The 12,468-nt window shown below is 36.7% G+C and overlaps 1 protein-coding gene across 1 annotated transcript in view; it reads left to right on the plus strand.

Moving 5' to 3' along the window:
- TRPC7 (transient receptor potential cation channel subfamily C member 7) overlaps positions 1-12,468 on the plus strand; it is a 296,237-nt gene that overhangs the window by 177,419 nt on the left and 106,350 nt on the right. The window lies entirely within an intron of this gene.

Consider the following 12,468-nt stretch of genomic DNA (forward strand, 5'->3'; position numbering starts at 1 on the left):
AAGGAATATACACAGTTATTACAATATGGGATCTGCGTCCTAGGTCTCTGTTGTGCTTCTAGAGTTCTATTACTACATTGTTGCAAGGCTTGTAGCCTTGCTCATCTGAAGAAACTATGAGAAACTTTGATATCCCTAGGTGGAACAATGAAAAATATGTTGTACTTGCTTTTGTAACTTTAAATAATCCATTAGCCTTGGTATTTTTTTCTTTCTCCAAGTTCTCTGGGGGACTTTAATAAGCTTCTATGATTCATCCTTGAATGTATCCATTCATTTTGTGACTAGTTCTGTAAATTCTTTAATCTCTCTAACTCTGCTCTGACAGTCCTGTACTGCACTTTTCATGATCTGATTCTGTACCTCTCATCCTTTAATTTTGTTTCCCCAAGAATATAAAAGATTTCCTTTTAGAAATGGTTATTTAATATGACAGCAGAATAAGAACAATAAGAACAAAATATCACCCACCAAAAAAAAAGAAGGAAAAAAAACCACCTAGGTCCCCTAGGTGTTTTCCACAAATAGATACAGGGTCCAGGGAAAAGTGGGTCCAAGCTAATATTTCACACCTCCTAGAGGCTGGAAGTCCTTTTCTCCCTTTGTGAGGTTCTCATGAAGTTCTTGTTAGGCATATTAAGTGAAGAATCTTGAAGCTACAAGATTGGAAAATTGAAGCTACCTCAGCAAGTCTACTTTTTCCTGGTTCCTGGCCTCCTAAGAAACCAATGAGAATTCTAAATTTCTGATGTTCCCAAGTTCACAAGATTGTCAAAGAGGGAGGGAGAAAAAGGCTTTCTTTTGCTCAGTCCATCAAGTGACTCCTTTTCAGTCGCTTGATTGGAACTACTCTCTCACTTGAGCTAATCTAACATTCAAATGTCTGGGGTCTAAGCTAGATTGCTGTTTTAGCTACAAGTTACTGGGAATGACAATATCTTTAAGTCAATCTGAACATATTTTCATTGTAATAGTATCACTTCATTTCATCCAATGGCTTTCACTCTTTCTCAGTTAATTAGGGTCTTTTCCCACCTCCTCTAACACCTTTGTTCGATTTATTGGTTGGTTAAACAGTCCATTCTCACCTGATTGAGGTAGTTACTTTAAGTAAGGTGGGGAGAATAATTGAATAATTGATTCAATTGCCACTCTCCTAACCCTTTGAATGAAGATTTCCCTAAATGAAGAATCACTGGTCCTGTATTTACACAAATGGAAAGAAAAATAATTGTTTCAGATCCTTTCCTCAGGGCATCTTAAGGTGGGGTCTAGGAAAGTGAGAATACAGTTGTCCCTTCCACACTGCAACTTTCCCCATTAAAGTTTTGGTATATCTCAGGTCAGCACAGAAAATTAAATGGGAATTTTGGGGAGCTTTGTGGAAGTCACAGATGACACATGAAGGACAGCAGATGACACAGAAAAAAGTTTAGAAACTCAGAAATGCAAAATATATATATATATATATATTATATATATATAATATATATAATATATATATAATATATATGTATGTGTGTGTGTATGTATACACACACACACACACACAGAGGCACATATATACAATTGCATAATAACAACCCAAATTTTACACTAAGATACTATAAACATCCCATAAAAGAAAAAGAAAAAAATCATGCTTGTCTGGTTTGAACTCAGGGCCAAAAATTTTATGCAGATTTTCCAGATCGTGGAGCCCTGGGCCCCTAACATGCACAATGTGGAGAAAGGATGAGGAAGACTTTCCAATTTTTCCAAGATTTATCCCTGCTTCCCTACACAGGCCTCAACAAGTGGAGACTTGCACTAAGAATATGAAGGAGGAAAAGAAGACTCAAATGGATCTGGCTTTTGATTTTTTTTCCTCCCAGAATAAATACAAACTTTGGTCATGGAAGCTGTGTATCCCTCAGAGAGTAGTCTGCTGGTATTCTCTAAACCAGATGATTTTCAAAGTGCAACTATTTGGCATTATAAAAAAATAGCGGCTGTTCATATATTGCTTTTAGGTTTACAAAGCACTTCATTTAAGGCATCTAACCTAGCTCTTACAACAACCTTGTAAAATAAAATAATATTGACTCAGTTTTTACAAATGAAGAAACTAAGGAACAGAGAAGTTAGGCAACATCTACAATCATACAGGTAGTAAATTTTAGAGTTAAGACTCATACCTAGGTCTTTTGATTTTGAAGTCTTTTGACTTCAAATCCAATGCCAGTTCTACTGACGGACACAGGATTGCCTCTAAACAACAGCTGCAGGGTTTTTTCAGTAATTCTTGCAAATTTTTTCTCAAGGTTTGGAAGAGAGATCCATCTAGTATGTTTGAGGTATTTTCCAGTTTAACACTTAAGATTATTCTCAAATTCTTCAATGCTGTGTTACCCTAGATACTATTTCAAAAATTAATTAAATTTATTATTATAAATTAAAATTAATTAATTAAAATTAGCTAGAAAAGATTCAATGAAAAATATGACAATTTTTAAGAAGGTCAACTACATAAGAAATTGCAACATCTGTCTTGTAAAAATGGTAGTTATGACCTCTTCCTCCTAGTAATGGAAAGATAAGATAGTGTGTTCAATTACAGCAGAGAAACTGAAATAGAAATGCACTTATTCTTTAGGCTAAGAAGTAATCTTACCTGATAATGTTATTCATGGTAGGTAGAGAGCTAACAGTCTTCAGCATGAGAGATGGAAAGGAAGATATGTGTGTGTCTATACATACATACTTACATACATACATTATATATATATGTACACATATATATATATGGCAAACGTTCAAATATGGCAAGTAGTCTTCAGCATGAGGGACGGAAAGGAGGATGTGTGTGTGTGTGTGTGTGTGTATACACACACACACACACACACACACACACACACACACATATATCAGAAACTGAAATATGACAAATGTTTTCTCTGCTTGAAAAAAAAGCCATTGGATAGAGAATATTGGGTCATTCCAATTTACTCTTAAAGATAATTTCGTGTCTGTGGAATTATGCCATAAGTTGAGTGAAGCTTCTATGCATTCAATTATGATATCTATGAAGATGATTCTCAGATCATTTATCCTGCTCCAACCTCTCTGCTAACCTGCAGTCTCATATCTCTGTCTACTGTATATCTCAAAATTGTCAATGATCTTTTAATTACTAAATCAAATGGCCTTTTCTCAAGCCTCCATCTTGACCTTTCTGAAGCTTTTGACACTGTTGATTACCCCTTCTCCTTGATATTCTCTTCTCTATAGGTTTTCATGACTACTTTCTGCTTGTTCTCTTCCTATCTATCTGACCACTCTTCAATTTTTTTTTCATTCAGATCATGAACTTGTGTCCACAACACTCTGTCCTGGGTCTTTTTCCCTTCTCACTCTACATTATTTCAGTTGATGATTTCATCAGCTCCCATAGATTGAATTATCATCTCTATGCTGATGATTTTCAACTCTACTTATCAGGGTCTAACCATATGCTAGCCTCCAGTTTCACATCTCCAATCACTTACTGAACATCTTTGAACTGGATGTCCTGTAGACATCTCAAGTTCAACATGTTCAAAACTGAACTCATTACTTTCTCCCCAAACCCTTTTCTTTCTCTAACTTCTGATTACTATTAAGAATACCATCATATTCCCAGTTATATAGGCTTACAAACTATTTATCATCCTACCCTCACTTTGTTGTTCAGTCATTTCAATTGTGTCTGACTCTTCCTGACCCCTTTTAGGACTTTCTTAGCAAAGACACTGCAGTGGTTTGCCATTTCCTTCTCTAGCTCATTTTACAGATAAGGAACTGAGGGAAACACTGTTAAATAACTTGCCCAGAGTCATATAGTTAGTGAATGTCTGAGGCCAGACTTGAACTCTGGAAGATAAGTCTTCCTGACACCAAGCCTGGCACTCTATCTACTGTACTACCTAGCTGCACAAACAGCTAGGCTTACAAACTAGGTATCATCCTGTAATCCTCACACTCTATCACCTTTCATTTCCATTGTATTACCAAGTCCTGTCAATTTTACCTAAATGATGTCTCTGTTATATGTCCCTTCTCTCCTCTAACATTGTCACCACCCTAGTGCAAGAACTTATCACTTCATGCCTAGATGGTTGCAACAAACTGTTGATTGATCTCCTTACATTATCTTTCCCGATTCCAGTTGACCTTCTACTCAACTATCATATTGATCTTTCTAAAACACAAATCTGACAATGTCATCCTCCTATTCAATAAACTCCAGTGGTTCCCTTTACCCTCGGGATCAAACATAAAATCTTCTTTAAAACTCTTTATAATCTGGCCCCATCCTTCCTTTACAATCTTGTCACATCTTACTCCTTTCCATGTACTCTACCATCCAGTGACTGACCTCCTCTTCCTTGCTACCACCTCCTGTACTCCCAGGCTTCCTTCAGATCTCAACCAAATTCAAAAAAGAAAATTCCCAGTGCTCTTTAATTTTAGAGATTTCCCTCTGATATTAACTCCAGTTTATCCTCTAAATATCTTGCTTATACATAGTTTTTTACATGGTGTCTCCCTCCCCCATCCCCACCATTAAATTGTAAGTTTCTTGAGGGTAGGAACTATTCTTTGCCTGTGACACTATTCTTGTGGAAAAAATAAAGATTAGGGTATAGTGAAGTCAGATGGACCCTAAACTCTTTGGACCATGACTAGACTCAAAAATTAGTGTTTATAGTTCAATATTAATTTACCACGAAGTCTTTAATGGAGTACCTCAGGTATCTACTTGGGCATTTTCTATTTAACATTTTATCTATGACTTGGATTAAGGTATAGATGTATGCTCATCAAATTTGCAGGTGGCACAAAGGTGAGAAGTATAACTAACATACTAGATGACAAAAGTCAGGACACAAAAGAATCTTGACAGGCCAGACCATGAAGAAGAATCTAATAGGATGCAATTCAATAGGGATAAATGTAAAATCCTACACTTGGTTTCAAAAATATTAGCTCCACAAACATGAGAGGACAGACAGGATTTGATCTGAAAAGGATCTGGAGGTTTTGATGGACCTCAAGCTCAACAGGAGTTAGCAGAATGGTGTGGCAGCCAAAAAAAAAAAGCTAATGCAATTTAAAGCTGCATTAGGAGGGGCATAATTTCCAGAAACAGGGGCAGGATAATCCCACTGTCCTCTGCCCTTGGCAAATCTTACGTGGAGTATTAGGTTCAGTTCTGGGAACCACTAATGAACATTAATAATTCAATGTTAAAGAACATTAATAATCTGAAATGTGTCCAGAAGAAGACAGCCAAGATGGCGGAAGGCTTTGAGTAATAATAATATGAAGATTATTTGAAGGAACTGACATGTTTACGCTGAAGAAAAAAAGAATGAAATGAAGCATTCTAGTTTTGTTAAAGTGTTTGAAGGGATATCACATGGAAAGGGGATTAAGTTTATTCTGTTTGACCCCAGAAAATAAAACTAGATGTAATGAGTAAAAGTTGCAAAAAAAAAATCAGTTAAGGCTTGATGTCAGGAAAACATTTGCTAACAATGAGGGCTGTCAAAAAATGGAATGTCTTGGGATGAGTTCCCCTCCTTGGGTGTCTTTGAGCACAGGCTAGACAATCACTCCTCAAAGATGTTATAGAGAATGGGTCGAACTAAAAGCCACATGGACATACTTCACAATTGTCTGATTCTCCAGTTCTGTATGGTGACTGTAGAACTGAGCTTTTTACCAAATGTCACCTCTGGGTCCATAGCACCAGCCAGCTGCTGATAATATCACCCATTGAGAAGAAAGATTTCTTCATTAAAGGGAAAGTCAAGCTAACACGAAGACAATCTCAAAAACAGACAAAATACTAACATATTGACTGAAGACAATTTGCAAATTTCTTAACCTTGCTGCTGAAATAGCACTAGTTGAATCTCTCTTGCTGTCATATACAATGATAAGCAAAGATTGGACAATCTTTAAGGTTCTGTCCAGCTCTGATGTTGTGTGAACCTGCAATCTGCAGATTAGTTAATTGTGTCCATTTAAAGATCTCTGTTATCAAACTAATAACTTGTTGAGAGTGTCCATCTCCATTAGGAGCTATTGGACCATCAAAAACATGTGTGCAGAACTTGACAAAATAAGCCATTATGCTTATGCTTGCTATTTTATTCCCAAGTTAAATTTGTCATTATTTGTTTTAAGATAGAAGTTTGCTGATTATTGGTGTGGGTTTAGTGGAATATAGCCATGACACACTTAAGTACATATGATCAAATATAATATATATGCAAAAGGATATATATGTAAATATATATTACATATATATATATAATATGTGCAAAGGAATAGAGACTAGACCTGTGATGGTACAGTGGATAGAGCACTGGGCTTGGTGTCAAGAAGCTCTGAGTTTAAATCCAGCCTCAGACACTTACACTGTCTTAGTTGTGTGACCTAGGTGAGTCACTTAGCCTCTCTCCACCTCCATTTCCTCAATTGTAAAATGGAGATAATAAAAGCATCTATCTCCTAAGACTGTTGTGAGGACCAAATGAAGTATTTACAAAGCATTTATCATAGTTCCTAACACATAGTAGATGCTTAATAAATGTTTATTTCCTTCCTTTCTTCCCAATGGGGAACTTCTTCTATCAAAGGGTATGGACACCATCTCTGCAACTTAAAGAGTCTTAAAGAGTTACCTAAATCACCAAGCAGTTAAGTCTTGGGTTTAAGTCCTGCCTCTGACACAGACTGGCTGTATTACCCAGTCTGTGTCAGACAGGATTCAAACCCAAGACTTTCTGATTCCAAAGATAGATTAATTTTAAAGCCTTATATAAATATTAGCTATCATTATTATTTTTATTTTACATGTGCATGTGTATATCTGTCCTTAATCACATTACAATGGAAGAAATCTATGTAAATAATATTAGCTTGATTTTGCTTTATTTTCTTCATTATCTATGCCATTCAGATTATGTAGCCTAACATGAGGGAAATCTGGGTAACATAAACAAACAACTTTCTGTCTTTATCCATAGGTTTTCATTCTGAAAGGATCTTTCTTCCATACTTCCTCATGATTTATTTATTCTTTATGAAAGGGATCAAATGCCAATGAATTTTTAAATTGTATATTATTATGCTGCTTTATATTACTTAATGTTGAATTCAAATTTATAATCTTAGCTATCTTATTTTTTTTTAATATATTAGTTACTGAAAGGAATCATTCTCATTGGACTACAGATTTAGAACTGAAAGGGACCATAGAGATCATCTGTTCCAACTTCCTTCTTTTACAGATGAAAAAACTGAGGCTCAAAGATGGGAAGAAATCTACCCAAACGAGTACTCCTTATAGGAGATATTGGCTTTTTGTCTTAACTTTTGTTGTTTAATCATCCTTAAAAATTAGTTACAGAGTTGTTTTATAAAAGACTAGAAACAGCACCAGAAGCTTGTTTTCTCTTTTTGAAGCAAGGAGTTTATCAAAAGTGGTAGCTATTTGGCTATTCTTACTTGCAGAAATATCAAAGTATAGAAACATAGGCCTCACCACCAGAGGAGACATCTTGGCCTTGGTGCTCTTTGGGGAGCTGTCCTTGGCTATGGCAAGCTGCGATGATTTAAAGCAAGCATCCTTGACTGGTTTTGATCCACTGAACAACTGAGAGGTAAAAGCCTGCAGGGACAGGGGTTCTCTATCCCCTCCATACCTTCCATGTCCAAATCCCACTTTTTGTCAGAAATGAACCTGAGCAGGTTCAAACAAATGAATACTGTGAAGCTTTCAGAGAAGATCAGCAACTGAGGGCAAATGACCTTAGGAAGTCAGAATTACAAGGGACCTTAGAGTTCATCTTGTCATTTTGGGGGACCTTTTTTGTTGTTTATGTCTTAATGGAGCTTCACTAACATGTAGAAAATGTAAATGAATAAAAAATGATGTACATACACAGATATATACATATGTCATTTATATACATGTGTATTTGTAGTCTCCCCATAGGTGAGAGGCATTGTGGAATAGGATAGAGGTAGAGGTGATCTCAAAGCCAATATGATCTGTATTGAAGTCCCTCCTCTGACACATGCTGGCTGTGTGATCCTGGACAAGTCAAATAACCTCTGAGTGTGGGATTCTGGGAAGTCATTTAACCTTGGAGTACTCCATGCAACTATAGATCACAAAGGTGGCAAACTGAATTGGTAGAGGGAGTTTCCTCACCTGGAAATTCTCTATAATAATGAAATCAGAGCTGTAATCCCTATTCCCTCTCCATAGGTATAATTCAATTATAGTTATAAACTAGTCACAGGGCTCATTAAGAAAGATCAGTAAACAACATCAGAAGCTCATCTGTTGCCTTTGAAGTAGATTACTATCACAGTGGCAGTTAAATGACTTGTCAAAATATCAAAATATTGCCTTCCCCCAACAAAAAAAAAAACCACCAGTGGAGAAGACATTGGGATCTCTTTGAAGGGATGTCTGGCTGTACTAGAACTGAAATGATTTAAAAGGGAGGTTCAAATGTTTGTATACAGCGTGGTGTATTAAATAAAGCACTGGACTTGGAATCAAGAAGGGGCTTGAATTCTGCCTTAGACACATACAAGTTCTTCTGCCCTAAGCAAGTCGTTTAAACCCCTCTGATCCTCAATTTCCTTATCTACCAAACATTTCCTTTACTTTTCAATAAGGTGAATAGAAGGATCAGTAGATCCTTTTGCAAGGCCTATTGCAAGAACGCAGTGAGTTAATTACATGAAGTACTTTACAAACCTTAAAATATTATATAAGTAGCTGCTCTTCTTGTTCATGGCACAAGGTGGTGTAAGTTAAAGAGCACTGAATTTGAAATCGGCACACCTGAGTTTGAATCCCATCACTCACATTTATTATGTGCTTTGTGTCCTTAACTTCTGTGATTCTTGGTTTTCTCATCTGTAAACTGAACATAATAAATCTTTCAAGACCCACCTCAGAGGGTTGTTGTGAGGAAAGTGCTTTGAAATCTCAAATATGTCTAAAGTTCAAGTATTTGTGATTCTGTCAGTGTGACTACTCCTACTGCCAGCATAGTTTGTAATATTTCTATGACTCTAAGGCAGTTTTTAGGAGATGCTATGCCTAAAAAATTTATTACCCTTCAGGCAACATGGTGATTGGTTATAAGACCTCTGAAATGAGCTCAGGTACAATATAGCACCATCACTATGTATTCAAAAGGTTTTAAATAAGAAAGACCTACCATAGTTTATGAACTGATGACAAAGACTTTGAGAAATCAGGGTCATCTCTATCCCCCAGTGAGGTATCATGGTAGAACTTTAATTATAAGTGGAATGGGGGGGAGGGGCAGTGAAGGCGTTTGAAGGAGAGAGAAAGCACTGACAACTAGGGGAATCAGAGGCTAGTACCTGAGTTGAGCCTTCACGGAAAACAAAACCTCTGAGAGACAGAGGTAAGGAGAAGGTGCCCCTCAGACATGGAAGACAGTCTGCACGAACTTGCTAGAGTCAGAGATTAAATGTCAAGATTTAGATATGAGAACATTTACAGGTGGCAGGAGGGAATTGATAGGGAGGGAGAGATTATAATTAAGAGAAAGAAGAAGAGCCCCCAGAGGAAATGAGGGAATAGAAGCGAAGACATAAGCAGAGAGACTGGCCTTGGCCATCCCTTCCTCAGAGACCAGAGTAAAGAAGGAGAGGTTTTGAGGTGCGTCAAAGAGTAAACAAGATAACTCATAGTGGATGTTCTCAATTTTTTCAGTAAAGTAGGAGCATAGTTTTCTGCTGGGAGGGGAGGATTGTGGTTAGAGACTTGGGAAGAGAGGAAAAATGCTTGAAATAGCTACTGGTGGACTTGGATGGGCGATCATTCAAGTAAGAGTAAAAGATTTTCTGTGTAGTTAGTAAAGGCCTATTTGAAATTGGAGAGTATGGATTCTTATACAACTTACTCCAGTGGAATTCAGGAGTAGAGAGGGTAGATCCAATATAAAGAATCAGCAGAGCATGTACTCCAGAAGTATGGGGGCAAAAAAGTGAAGGGTAGACGACAGAGTGGAACTGAATTAATCTATTCTAGGTTCAAGACCTTGAAGGGAAGAAAGTGAATCCTGAGCAAGGAGGATAGATAGGAAGGCTAGAGAGAGATAAAGTGGCTGGGAATTGCATTGAGGATGAATAATTAGATCTATAGTGAGACACAGAAAATATGGAAAGTTGAGAGGTTATTATTAAAAAAAAGAAATTTCAAAATTCAAAATAATAAATTTTGGTTACTGATGATGCTGAAATCAAAGGTATGACAAATCCCTTTCGGGTGCCAAGTTGGACTGAGGATATGTTTCTTGGAAGTTGAAAATGTTGATGAATATGGAAGACAGGGCTTTAAAGGGTCCTCAGTGTATATATTATACACCCCAAGTATGAGGTCAACGTCTGAGGTGAAAAGAAAAACTGCAAGCTAGCTCCTAAAATCCTTGAAAGAGGAGAGCATGACCTACAGGCCAGGAGATTGTATCAGCAATGTTCTTAGCTGAGTGATAAATACAAATGGAGTTAACCTCAAAGGTTGCTGAGTGATGGCAGTATAGTTAATATCCCAAAGTGGCAGCATGCCAATTCCTGGTTCAAAGTACTGAAGAGGCATTTGTGGAGAGATTATGCTTCTGACACATACTGGCTGTTTGACCCAGGGCAAGCCACTTAACCTCTAAGTTCCCCTAGGCAACCCTTTATGACTAAGTTATAGAGAAGCTGCAAGCTAATTTAGCAGAGGGAGTTTTCTCACCTGGGAGTTTCCTATACCAATGAAATTGAAGATCCATTATATATACATATACATATATATATGTGTGTGTGTGTGTGTGTGTGTGTGTGTATGTATATATGTATATATATTTATATACATATGTATGTGTGTATATATGTATATATATTTATATACATATGTATGTGTATATATATGTATATATATATATATAAGTGTATGTATATATGTATATTTACATTGGCAATGGAAAGAAAGAGAGAGAGAGAGAGAGAGAGAGAGAGAGGCATCATAAGTGTGAGTTAAAAACAAGAAGGCTGATTTGTCACAGATCACATGGAAAATGTCCTCTAACACTAGAATTTAAGTAGTACCTTCATGTCCATCACTTCAGTTCAGTTTTTAAAAAGGCTATACTGAGTACAGGTGCTTATGAGAGACAGAAATAATTCTTCTTTTGGAGTAATAAGGAAGTAGAGTGATTTGTCCAAAAGTATCAAGGGAGACTTTCTTTAAAAGGAGGTCTAGAAGGGAACTTAGAGGTTGTCAAGACCAACTGCTTTGTTTTATAGATGAAGAAAGACAAAACAATTTGTCCAAGGTCACATACATAGTATATAGTGGAGCAGCAATTCAAATGCAGGGCTTCTGCCCCTACAACTAGCCCTTTCCTTACTATACCATGAAATGATATCTCTTCCCATATTAAATACTATTGTTAGCTATTAATTTTTCAAGACTCTTGGCCATAGTGTTGTGTTTTTGTTCTTTTGTATAAAACTTATTTAAGCTGGTTTATGATTGGTTTTCACAGCACCTTTCCTCTTCTAGACCCTACCTACCTGTTATTTTCATAATCACTGACCCTGTTTTCCGTTAGCTGTGTGCAGCTCAAGTATATAGGACAGTTGCCTTGTCTCAGTGGTTTCTTAGGAAGATCAGTTTTGCTGGATAATTAGATTATGAACCAGGGACTCTTGACTTTCTCTAAGCTATGTTCAGTTTCTGGCAGATCCAGTTCCAACCTTCCCAAGACTACAATTTCTATTATTAGCGGTAATGACCGTCTGGACTCAGTTGCTCAGTTACCAGTCAACTTCCTCTATTTAGTTTGTCTCATCTGGTGGCCTGATGTCAGAAGGAAGAATTATTTTAAAGTAAATTATTATTTTCCTGAGTCAAATAGGCATTTATTTCCTGTTGTGAAAAATCAGGGAAGAGAGTCAGTGATTACTTTTTATTTAACCTTTGCAAAGTTTTTATCAACTTTGTGCTTTATAAAACAGTGCATTTATAATTCCAAGAAAAAGAATAGCCCAGATGTGGTGAGGAAAGTTGGGTTTCTAAATCCAAGAGCTAGATCTGATGTGAAACTGAGTCTGGGATGGTCCAACAAATGATGTCTAGGACAAATTGCAGATTTTTCCCAGGAGTTGTTATACATTTAAAAGCATTTACAGAGTTATTTAATATTAGGGGGAAAAACAGTAAGCTAAAGAAAAAGGATGCAACAACAGCTTTAATCCCAAAAACTATGTCTCTCAATGGGAATGTGGGTGCATGATAATCTTAAAAATTAGAGCCAGTGTTTTTTTCTTGTTACCTGCTCAGCATTGTTCTGTTGCATTCACATTATCATTGATTGCAGTTTAATGCACTTCCAA

Source organism: Phascolarctos cinereus, unplaced genomic scaffold, assembly GCF_003287225.1.
Source record: "Phascolarctos cinereus isolate Bilbo 61053 unplaced genomic scaffold, phaCin_HiC Scaffold_2;HRSCAF=192, whole genome shotgun sequence".
Taxonomy (NCBI): domain Eukaryota; kingdom Metazoa; phylum Chordata; class Mammalia; order Diprotodontia; family Phascolarctidae; genus Phascolarctos; species Phascolarctos cinereus.